Raw genomic sequence first — 11,518 nt, forward strand, 5'->3', positions numbered from 1 at the left:
TCATGCTCAAATCGCATTGCAAATGGGAGCATTAGTAAATGGGCCTGCAAGTCATGTGCTGCACTTGAACCAAAATTAGATGTATGTGTTCAGAAGAGAGATTGTCCTTATTGAATGAACATTATTATTTTGTTAATGAGAAGTGGAAGCATTTAAACACAGGTTATTCATACATTTACATTTATAATAATTGCAGATATTAACCTGAGTGCAGGCAGTTTCCAGTACTATAGGAATCTCTGCTTTGAATGCAAAAAAATCTGTCAATATAATTTTTTTTTTCAATGTCTTTCACTAAATTGTCAGACTGTGTTATTATTTCTGAATATTATATATATATATAATATATATATATATATATATATATATAAACAACACAGGACCGGCACTCATCAAAAATATAAGCAGCTTTGCCGGGTGCCCCCACAAAATAGCGAAATACAGACCAGGAGGTGCGGCACTCACGGACCAATATGGAGATATACGAAGGTGAGCCAGATGGTCATCTGGCTCACCTTCGTATATCTCCATATTGGTCCGTGAGTGCCGCACCTCCTGGTCTGTGTATATATATATATATATATATACAGTTAGGTCCATAAATATTGGGACATTGACAGAATTTTCATATTTTGGCCTCTATTCACCACCACAATGGTTTTTAAATGAAACAAACAAGATGTGCTTTAACTGCAGACTTTCAGATTTAATTTGAGGGTAATTACATCCAAATCGGGTGAACGGTGTAGGAATTACAACAGTTTCAATATGTGCCTCCCACTTTTTAAGGGGCCAAAAGTAATGGGACTGTCAACTCAAAAGCTATTTCATGGACAGGTGTGGGCTATTCCCTCGTTATTTCATTATCAATTAAGCAGGTAAAAGGTCTGGAGTTGATTCTAGGTGTGACATTTGCATTTGGAATCAGTTGCTGTCGACTCTCAATATGAGATCCAAAGAGCTGTCACTATCAGTAAAGTAAGCCATCATTAGGCTGAAAAATCAAAACAAACCCATCAGAGAGATAGCAAAAACATTAGGTGTGGCCAAATCAACTGTTTGGAACATTCTTAAAAAGAAAGAATGCACCGGAGAGCTCAGCAACACCAAAAGACCCGGAAGACCACGGAAAACAACTGTGGTGGATGACAGAAGAATGATTTCCCTGGTGAAGAAAAACCCCTTCACAACATTTGGCCAAATCAAGAACACTCTCCAGGAGGTAGGTGTATATGTGCCAAAGTCAACAATCAAGAGAAGACTTCACAAGAATGAATATTGAGGGTTCACCACAAGATGCAAACCATTGGTGAGCCACAAAAACAGGAAGACCAGATTAGAGTTTCCAAACAACATCTAAAAAAGCCATTACAGTTCTGGAACAACATCCTATTGATAGATGAGACAACGATCAACTTGTACCAGAGTGATGGTTAAGAGAAGGAAAGGAACTGCTCATGATCCAAAACATACCACCTCATCAGTGAAGCATGGTGGTGGTAGTGTCATGGCGTGGGCATGTATGGCTGCCAATGGAACTGGTTCCCTTGTATTTATTGATGATGTGACTGCTGACAAAAGCAGCAGAATGAATTCTGAAGTGTTTCGAGCAATATTATATGCTCATATTCAGTCAAATGCTTCAGAACTCATTGGACAGCGCTTCACAGTACAAATGGACAATGACCTGAAGCATACTGCAAAAGCAACCAAAGAGTTTTTTAAGGTTAAAAAGTGGAATGTTATGCAATGGCCAAGTCAATCCCCTGACCTGAATCAGATTGAGCATGCATTTCACTTGATGAAGACAAAACTGAAGGGAAAATGCCCCAAGAACAAGCAGGAACTGAAGACATTTGCAGTAGAGGCCTGGCAGAGCATCTCCAGGGATGAAACCCAGTGTCTGGTGATGTCTATGCGTTCCAGACTTCAGGCTGTAATTGCCTGCAAAGGATTTGCAACAAAGTATTAAAAAGTGAAAGTTAGATTTAGGATTGTTTAGTTTGTCCCATTACTTTTGGTCCCTTAAAAAGTGTGAGGCACATATAGAAACCGTTGTAATTCCTACAACGTTCACCTGATTTGGATGTAATTACCCTCAAATAAAATCTGAAAGTCTGCAGTTAAATCACATCTTGTTTGTTTCATTTCAAAGCCATTGTGGTGGTGAATAGAGGACAAAATATGAAAATTCTGTCAATGTCCCAATATTTATGGACCTGACTGTATACATATATATATATATATATATATATATATATATATATATAAAGATATAGGAGGACGCTCCAATTAGTATTGTATTTACATGTTCTGCTGGCCCCAATGCTAAGAGGCATACCGGCACAGGGCGCTATTTAGCCCTGTTTCGGCGTTGTGCAGAAGAACATCTCTGAACACACAGTATGTTGAATCCCGAAGTTGATGGGCTACAGCACGAAAATATCACCCTAGGTTCCAATTTGCCATAAACAACATGGACCCATCTTGCTATGTGCCAATGGTTCAGGCTGGTGTGGAGTAATCTGGCCCGTCCTGAGCCAGTCTGGGCCCTGGTAATTAGATTTTTTTTTTTTTGTGCAGCACAGCACACTGAACGGGGGTAAAGCCTGTGAGCCCCGCAGCCAGGGCAAATCCAAGGGAGGAGGGGGTCAGTGTGATTGCCCCCCCCCTTCTCTGGGCGCCCATGGTTGTAATGGTGTTATCGTGTCAGCTGGGTTCACAATCTCTAAGCATGTTTACAGCACTTTGTTGAATCCCTGCCATGAATAATTCAGGTAATGCTGGGGGCAAAATAGGAGCAATCAGCGCTTGCGGACCAGCAGCCAATCAACATTGGCATCTCCTGATTGGCTTCCGGTCCGCAAGCTCCAAGTGGCTCACAAATCTGAATCTGGCGCCGGTGCTGTCTGTCCAGGTCTGCCACTGCCTACCGGTGCGCCAGCTGTAATTAGCTGATGGCCCAGCCCCAAATCCACACCTGCAGGCTGCTGATGGCACACAGGGGGAGGCTAGATGCTGCTGGAGGGCCACAGAGAGGTGAATTGCTGGGAGGGGGGTATAAATGTGTAAGGGCCACTACTATTGTGTGAAATAATGTGTTATATGGGGCACTACTACTATGTGGTATAATCTGTAAAGGGTATAATATGGTATAATGGGTAAGGGGCATTACTGTGTAGTGTAAGGGCATTACTGTTTGGCATAATGTATAAGGGGCACTACTACTGCATGGCATAATGTGTATATGGGTTATTATTGTGTGGCATAACCTGAATGGGGTCTGTGTGGGATAACATGAATGGGATATGTGTGGGGGCAAATGTATGGGTTTTTTTTACCTCTTTTACCTTTTTTTTAACTTCTGGGGGGACCTTTTAAGATATTGCTATGTGGCTCACAAAGTTCTAGTTATGCCGTTGCATGCACACACAGAGGCTCTGGATTTAATTTGAACTTGTGTGAGTCATCAATTTTGTTCAGACTGAGGTTAAAAGGATACTTTTGTCACAGGTTTTTTTGTCAGACTGCTAATTTCCACTTGAGCCGATGTAATTTAAGAGTGTCCCCATTTTTAGGGATTGTGTGACAGTGTGTAGCCCTGGCAAAGTTCTTACCTAGACAAAAACCTAATTCTGGTCAAACTACACCACCATGTCAAATTTGGTTGAGCTAGGTCCAAAACTCTGGCCGTGCATAAAGGTGTCACAAGCCGCCAAACTGCGTCTTCAGGACGAGGTGAACGCCGGACGAATGTGCATTGAAAGTCCTCTTACCTCATGTCCATTGTGCTGGGACTTATCCTGATTAGTTCCTGTCTCTATTTCCTCCCTGTGTGGACTCTGCTCCAATGCCGGTGATAGCATTCACGTGTTTCCGGTTCTAAGTGTGGTCTCCTGTATCCAGTTGAGTTCCCAGTATCCAGCCAGCTTTATTGTTCCTGCCGTTTGTGTCATCTAGGCGGCATGGTCCGCATTAGTACTACCTGCCGCTCGTGTCATCTTGGCAGCTCGGGCTGCATTCCTGCCCTCTGCCGTTTGTGTCATCCAGGCGGCATTGACCGCACTCAGTGTCCAGAGTGCACAACCCAGCATCCAGCGGCTTCTGTCAACCTGGCGGCACAGGTCGCACACCAGAGTACGCGATTGTGTGTACTGCCGCTAGTATCATCTCGGTGGCTTTAAGCACACCGCAGCGTCCTGTGTACGCAATATTGTGTACTGCCACTGGTGTCATCACGGAGGCACTAAGTGTACCTCAGCGTCCTGTGTACGCAATTTTGTGTACTGCCGCTAGTGTCATTCCGGCGGCACTAAGCGCACCTCAGCGTCCTTTGTACGCAATCTTGTGTATTGCCACTAGTGTCATCCTGGCGGCACTAAGCGTATCTCAGCATCATCTTGCCAAGTCTTTCAGCCCTCAAGGCTGCTGCACAAGCCAGAGGCTGCCACTCTACCTATAGACTGATATTTTGGCCCAAAGGCCACATCAGGCTAAGGTTTTCCAGCCCTCAAAGCTGCTACTCAGCCCAGAGGCTGCTACCGGCCCAGAGGCCGCACCTCATCTTGCTGGCCTCAGTCCACAGTCAGCCAGGGCTGCTACCGGCCCAAAGGCCACATCTCATCTTATTGGCCCACAGGCCACAGCAAGCCAAGTCACTTCCAGCCCTCAAGGCTGCTAACGGCCCAAAGGCCGCATCTCATCTCACTGGCCCACAGGCCACAGCCAGCCAAGTCACTTCCAGCCCTCAAGGTTGCTGCACGGCCCGAAGGCCACATCACGTCCTACAGGCTCACAGGCTTCCGTCACTCTAAATCATATCAGCTGTTTAAGCTGCTACACGGCCGCGTCTAGCTAAGGCAGGGCCGTAGCTAGGGTAGTGCGGCCGGTGCCATCGCACAGGGCACCACAGGTCAGGGGGAGCTATTTTAGCCTGTCAAATTTCTGTTATCATTCTTGCTTGTAGCTTCCTCTTATTTCATCCCCAGCATCTCCTGGCCTCCCCTATCTCTTCCCTGGCTCTTCCCCATGAAGCCATGGCCCTTTTTTGGGTGCATTATGTCCCTTTGAAAAATGAGGGGGCACCAATGCTCTTCTGGCACAGGGCACCAAAAAGTCTAGTTACGGCTCTGAGCTAAGGTATATCAGTCCTCAAGGCTGTTGCGGGACTATACCCCTTGACTAAACCTCCAGTTCCTAACAAAAGGACAAACAGATGGACAGACAGACACGCTTTCTCGCTTATTATATAGATATATATATAATATATGTCCAAGGCAATTATGGATGTGTCTGCTGAGATAGCATGTTGGAGAATCTCCTTCTTTGTTATCTTGACAGAGCTAGTTTAATGCTTACATTTCCCAGATTAATGTACTTATTACAATATTTACCCTTTTTAATAACAAATAGCAAAAATATATTTGATTATCAGGCTGAGCAGATGTGTCCTGATGAGCTCTCCACAGGGTTCCAGACTTTATCATCTCCATATGTGTTCTGCTGATTCTGGTGATGACCTTGCGCGCTCCTGCGATTTCATTCTGGACTCCACTTATGAAGCCAAGGAGTAGATTTAATAAAGCCTCTAGAAATGAAAAGTGGTGTTGCCCATAGCAACCAATCATATTCTATAATTTTCTAGGAAGCAACAGAGAAATAATAGCTACAATCTGGCTGGTTGCTATGGGCAACCCCACCACTTTTAATTTTTAGAAACTTTAGTAAATCTACCCCCAAGTCTCTGGCCTACACCTGGTTCCAAATGACTGCTGGATCTCTGTGCTGACCTGGCCCCTGTTCACCTCCCATTTCTAAATCTGCTGCTATCTTCCTGGATCTCTCGTATCCTGGAACTCACTCTGTTCTGCTTCATAAACTGAGGATGTGGCTCTGGCTTTAGCGTCCATTTCCTCCACTGTATGCTACTTGGTGCTTTGATCCTCTATCCTCCAAGTGCTCCGTCCCTCTGTTGAGCCAGTGTCTCCTCCTGGTGCTTATCCTCTGGCTTCCAGGCGCCTTGGTCCTGTTGCGACTCCAAGCTCTTCTTTGCTCAGATCACCATATCTACTTGAGGCTGTGGATTTTACCTATTCTGTCTAGCTTCTACATGCTGATTATTCGCCTGCCACCTGGACTCCCCCACCTGCCTGGTTCCTTGGATGCCTCATGATTCAGCCTTCACCCTTTTCCACTCCTACCCACAGTCCCCACTTTCAGCCTCGAGGATCTCCTCCTGACTTATCCTCCTTCCATACCCCTGGTTCCCTCCATACCCCTGGACCCATCAGCTCCTTTGGTCTCCTTGTCCCTGTTTTTCGCCCATAGACAATCCCCCAAAGCTGCCCTACCACTGCTTACATACTCTCACTTTTTTACTGAAACCTGTGGTAATTTCATGCTTAGATTGTTTTTACTGATTTTAATTATGCCATTGTGTATTGCTTTTGTTGTTGCTAATAGTGGGCGGGATGCACTAACATAGTGCAGTACTTACCGCCAGTCACCGCATTTGTACTGATCACATATGCACTAACATATGCGATCAATACAGCAAAGGACAGCTCTTCCGATCTTTGCAATCTCCGCTGCGCCCTGGACTTGTGGGTATATGACCCGAGATTCCATCTGCGCATGCACAGAGTGACGTGGCGGCCGTGGGGCATGCTGGGAGGGATCCGATCGGATCCTGATAGCAGTGCGATGTGGTAGAAGCCCATAGGCTCCTATAGGGTAACGCCAGCAAAAGCTGGCGTTACCAACAGCATCGGAGCTCTGGCAGCCAGGACAATAGTGCATACGGAAAATGCGGTAAAACCCCGGAAACAGGGTATTTACCGCATTTTCTGTTTAGTGCATCTCGCCCACTGTTTTAATGCCTAATTCTCTGTTTCACTATTCTATCATCCTCAGTAATTCACCTTAGCACTGTTATTTATTTATTTTTAAATTATTTTATTTCATATTCCATTATTAGCCGCCTCTGTTCCTTTTCCTTTCTCCACTACTTTTGGGCAAAATTTACTAAGTGGCAGCTTTCCTATCCGCAGATTTACTAAGGCCAAAACAGCTTCAAAACCGCTGGAAAACACATTTTAGAATAGAACAGGGCTGAGGCTAAAATTACTAGGCAGCAGTTTTGGTGTCATTTAGAACCTGCCGTCAAACCGCCACCAAACCGCCGGGGTTTAGAACCCACTGCTTAGTAAATTTTGCCCTTTGTATCTAATCTGTTGTCTGTATGTAGCCTTGAGTAATTTAATCAGTATATTATTATAACCACTGTCCCGGCTTTGCTTGTTACCACTCTACTGTTTAAAGTAGGGGTGTGCACCGGACACTTTTCGTGTTTTGTGTTTTGGTTTTGGATCTGGATCTTTCTTCGTGTTTTGGATCTGGATTGGTTTTGCCAAAACCACCCTTCCGTGTTTTGGGTTCTGGGTTTTGTGTTTTGGATCTGGATTTTTTCTTAAAAAATAAAAAAAAACGCTAAAATCACATAAATGGGCCTTTTTTTGTTCCTACGCTATTAATAACCCCAATAACATTCATTTCCACTCATTTCCACTCTATTCTGAACACCTCACACCTCACAATATTGTTTTTAGGCCAAAAGGTTGTACCGAGGAAGCTGGATGACTATGCTAAGCGACACAAGGGGGCGGCACAAACACGTGGCCCATCTAGGAGTGGCACTGCAGTGGCAGACAGGAAGTCAATCAGCGTTATGGTGCCCATTTGCATGTAGCACGAACCCGGGAGATCCGTGCTACATGCATCTGTGTGATTGGCACAGAGCAATGACAGGTCCGTGAGACCCGTCTGTGCTGCTGTGGTAAAAAAAAAAAAACCTGTGTAAAAAAAGAAAAAAATGGCGTGCACCCCCCCAAAAAAGAGCAACCAGCCCCGGGCATTAGTAACCCAGTGCTGGGTGTGCTTAAATACAGGGGACAAACGACGTAGGGGTCCCCTGTACTTAAGCACAACCAGCACCGGGCTAGTCAGAACCAGCGCTGGTTGCCAAAATACGGGGGACAAACGACGTAGGGGTCCCCTGTATTCTGCGCAACCAGCTCTGGGCTCTGATCCGGTCCTGGTTCTGGAAATATAGGGGACAAAAAATGAGTAGGGTTCCCCTGTATGTTCCAGAACCAGCACTGGACTTTTTCTAGCGGGGGGCTGATGCCACAGCCAGGGGAGCCCTTTCACCGGGCCCCCCAGCCGCAGCATCAACCCTGACCGCTAGTCAGCCCAGGCCGGGGATCCCTGGAGAGCTGGGGACCCCCCCAATAAAGGGGTCACCCTCTCCAGGGCACCCCAGGCCCAGGCTGATAGCCCGGGGCTATCCCCGCCACCCCTGGTGGTGGTGGGTGGCGGGTTGATTGTGTGGTGTGGTGTAAATAAAGAATATCAAACATTGTCTTTACAAGTAGAACTGCAAGTCCCAGCTAGCCTGCCCCGCATGCTGGTACTTGGAGAACCACAAGTACCAGCATGCAGGGCATTAAGGGCCCACTAGTACCTGTAGTTCACCTGTAAAAAAAATGTTTAAAAAAACACAGGACACACACACCGTGACAGTATAAGTTTATTAAGCATACATACACACACACACATGTACACATACTCACCTATGTAACCTGTAGCATCGGTCCACTTGTCCGGTAAAGTATCCCTAGGGGACCTGTGAAAAAAAACATACTCACCATCTCCTATGCGAGGTTCTGTCCTCTTCGTTCCAAAGTAGGCATCCCCGGACTTGGCAAAAAAAAAAACGAAAACGCGATCCACGAACTTAGTACCGTTCTATAGAACGGTACTTCCCGAATGAGAGCTTAGCGGCGGGGTATCACCATGGAAACCCCGCTGCTAAGCGTTCATTGGCTGAGAGAGGTCATCTCCCGTCTCTCAGCCAATGAACGGCTCCCTCCATTGTAGTCAATGGTGGGAACCGCAGGGTAAACTTTAATAACCTTGCGGCTCCCAGCATTGACTACAATGGAGGGAGCCGTTCATTGGCTGAGAGAGACGGGAGATGGCCTCTCTCAGCCAATGAACGCTTAGCAGCGGGGTTTCCATGGTGATACCCCGCCGCTAAGCTCTCATTCGGGAAGTACCGTTCTATAGAACGGTACTAAGTTCGTGGATCGCGTTTTCGTTTTTTTTTTTTTTGCCAAGTCCGGGGATGCCTACTTTGGAACGAAGAGGACAGAACCTCGCATAGGAGATGGTGAGTATGTTTTTTTTCACAGGTCCCCTATGGATACTTTACCAGACAAGTGGACCGATGCTACAGGTTACATAGGTGAGTATGTGTACATGTGTGTGTGTGTGTGTGTGTTTAATAAACTTATACTGTCACAATGTGTGTGTCCTGTGTTTTTTTTAAACATTTTTTTACAGGTGAACTACAGGTACTAGTGGGCCCTTAATGCCCTGCATGCTGGTACTTGTGGTTCTCCAAGTACCAGCATGCGGGGCAGGCTTGCTGGGACTTGCAGTTCTACTTGTAAAGACAATGTTTGATATTCTTTATTTACACCACACCACACAATCAACCCGCCACCCACCGCCACCAGGGGTGGCGGGGATAGCCCCGGGCTATCAGCATGGGCCTGGGGAGCCCTGGAGAGGGTGACCCCTTTATTGGGGGGGTCCCCAGCTCTCCAGGGATCCCCGGCCTGGGCTGACTAGCGGTCAGGGCTGATGCTGCGGCTGGGGGGCCCGGTGAAAGGGCTCCCCTGGCTGTGGCATCAGCCCCCCGCTAGAAAAAGTCCAGTGCTGGTTCTGGAACATACAGGGGAACCCTACTCATTTTTTTCCCCTGTATTTCCAGAACCAGGACCGGATCAGAGCCCAGAGCTGGTTGCGCAGAATACGGGGGACCCCTACGTCGTTTGTCCCCCGTATTTTGGCAACCAGCGCTGGTTCTGACTAGCCCGGTGCTGGTTGTGCTTAAGTACAGGGGACCCCTATGTCGTTTGTCCCCTGTATTTAAGCACACCCAGCACTGGGTCACTAATGCCCGGGGCTGGTTGCTCTTTTTTTGGGGGGGGGCACGCCATTTTTTTCTCTTTTTACACAGGTTTTTTTTATTTTATTTACCACAGCAGCACAGACGGGTCTCACGGACCCGTTAGTGCTCTGTGTCAATGACACAGATGCAAGTAGCACGGATCTCCTGGTCCGTGCGTGCATCTGTGTCATTGAAATACACAGCAGCACAGACGGGTCTCACTGACCCATCTGTGCTCTGTGTCACTGTCAATCACACAGATGCATGTAGCACGGATCTCACGAGTCCGTGCTACATGCAAATGAGCACCATAATGCTGATTGGCTGAGAGCCGTGACAGACGGCTCTGTCAGCCAATCAGCACTTTGCCCATTAAAGGCAAAGGCATTTTTTTTAAAATGGCCGCTCGAGGCAAAACCTCGAGATCCGACAGCAGATCTCGAGGTTTTGCCTCGGGAGAGGGATCCGGGGCAGACAGGGAGATCCGAGCTTGGGCTCGGATCGCCCCGGATCCCCGAAGTTCGGGTGGGTTCGGTTCTCAGGGAACCGAACCCGCTCATCCCTAGTTTAAAGTTAACATGCTTCTGCTTTATAGAAAAATAGGTATGTACTGCGCTCCCCTGATGCTGTTCTGAGAAGGGAAGTGTGTGCTGCCAATAGGAAGTGTGGACTCTTTTCTAGTTATCCACCATTTAATGTTGAATATAAATGTATACCAGGCACACTAACATTTACATTCTATTGAAAACTAGTTCTAGTATTTGGCTGTTTATGTGTGTGTGAGAGAGAGGTTTATGTTTTACTTTTTTGTTTTTGTTTTTTTGTGGTGCTTATGCCAATTATATAGATAGGTTTTTTCATAACTTAGTGTATATAAATTATCACAAAATATAGACAAAATGTAGATTATTATAGTAGGTTGAAATAACAATATTTTCAATTGCAATAAAAAAACAGGAAACATTTCATACAAGAGAAATAAAGTGAAACATCATAAAAAAAATCAGAGATTAAAATATTCATAGACATTGGTTATATAAATAAAATAGTCCTGAGAATGATTTTTTCACATTAGTAGAATGTAGCTTGGTATCTATATCTCCTGCTGAGCATTAATTGTCTAAATCGACTCATATAGAGTTGTCTATTGTGGCGACTTCTATATGATAGTCTGGGAATAAATATCATGATTGTTTAGTTAATACAGGGTTCCACTTGCCACTTCAAATAATGAAATCAAATATTTACTTTATTACTGGGCAGTACTCCTAGTTGTTAAAATGTTATTACCTTGAGTCCTGTTGCTTGTTAAGTAGTTGTCCTGTATCCTGTTCATCGGCGTGTCTCCTGCTGCATTCAGAGAATCTCACACAGGAGATAGTGGTGACCAGGCATCTGGGGATTATGTATTGGAGTGGTGCCAAGTCTCCCGGTGGTGTAAGTCTACCGGGAGGGGGGTGGTTGTTGTATGGTGTCTACTGTAGGTGATGCAATGCGTTTCGC

The sequence above is a fragment of the Taudactylus pleione genome, unplaced genomic scaffold (assembly GCF_031769625.1).
Source record: "Taudactylus pleione unplaced genomic scaffold, aTauple2 ptg000201l, whole genome shotgun sequence".
Classification (NCBI taxonomy): Eukaryota; Metazoa; Chordata; class Amphibia; order Anura; family Myobatrachidae; genus Taudactylus; species Taudactylus pleione.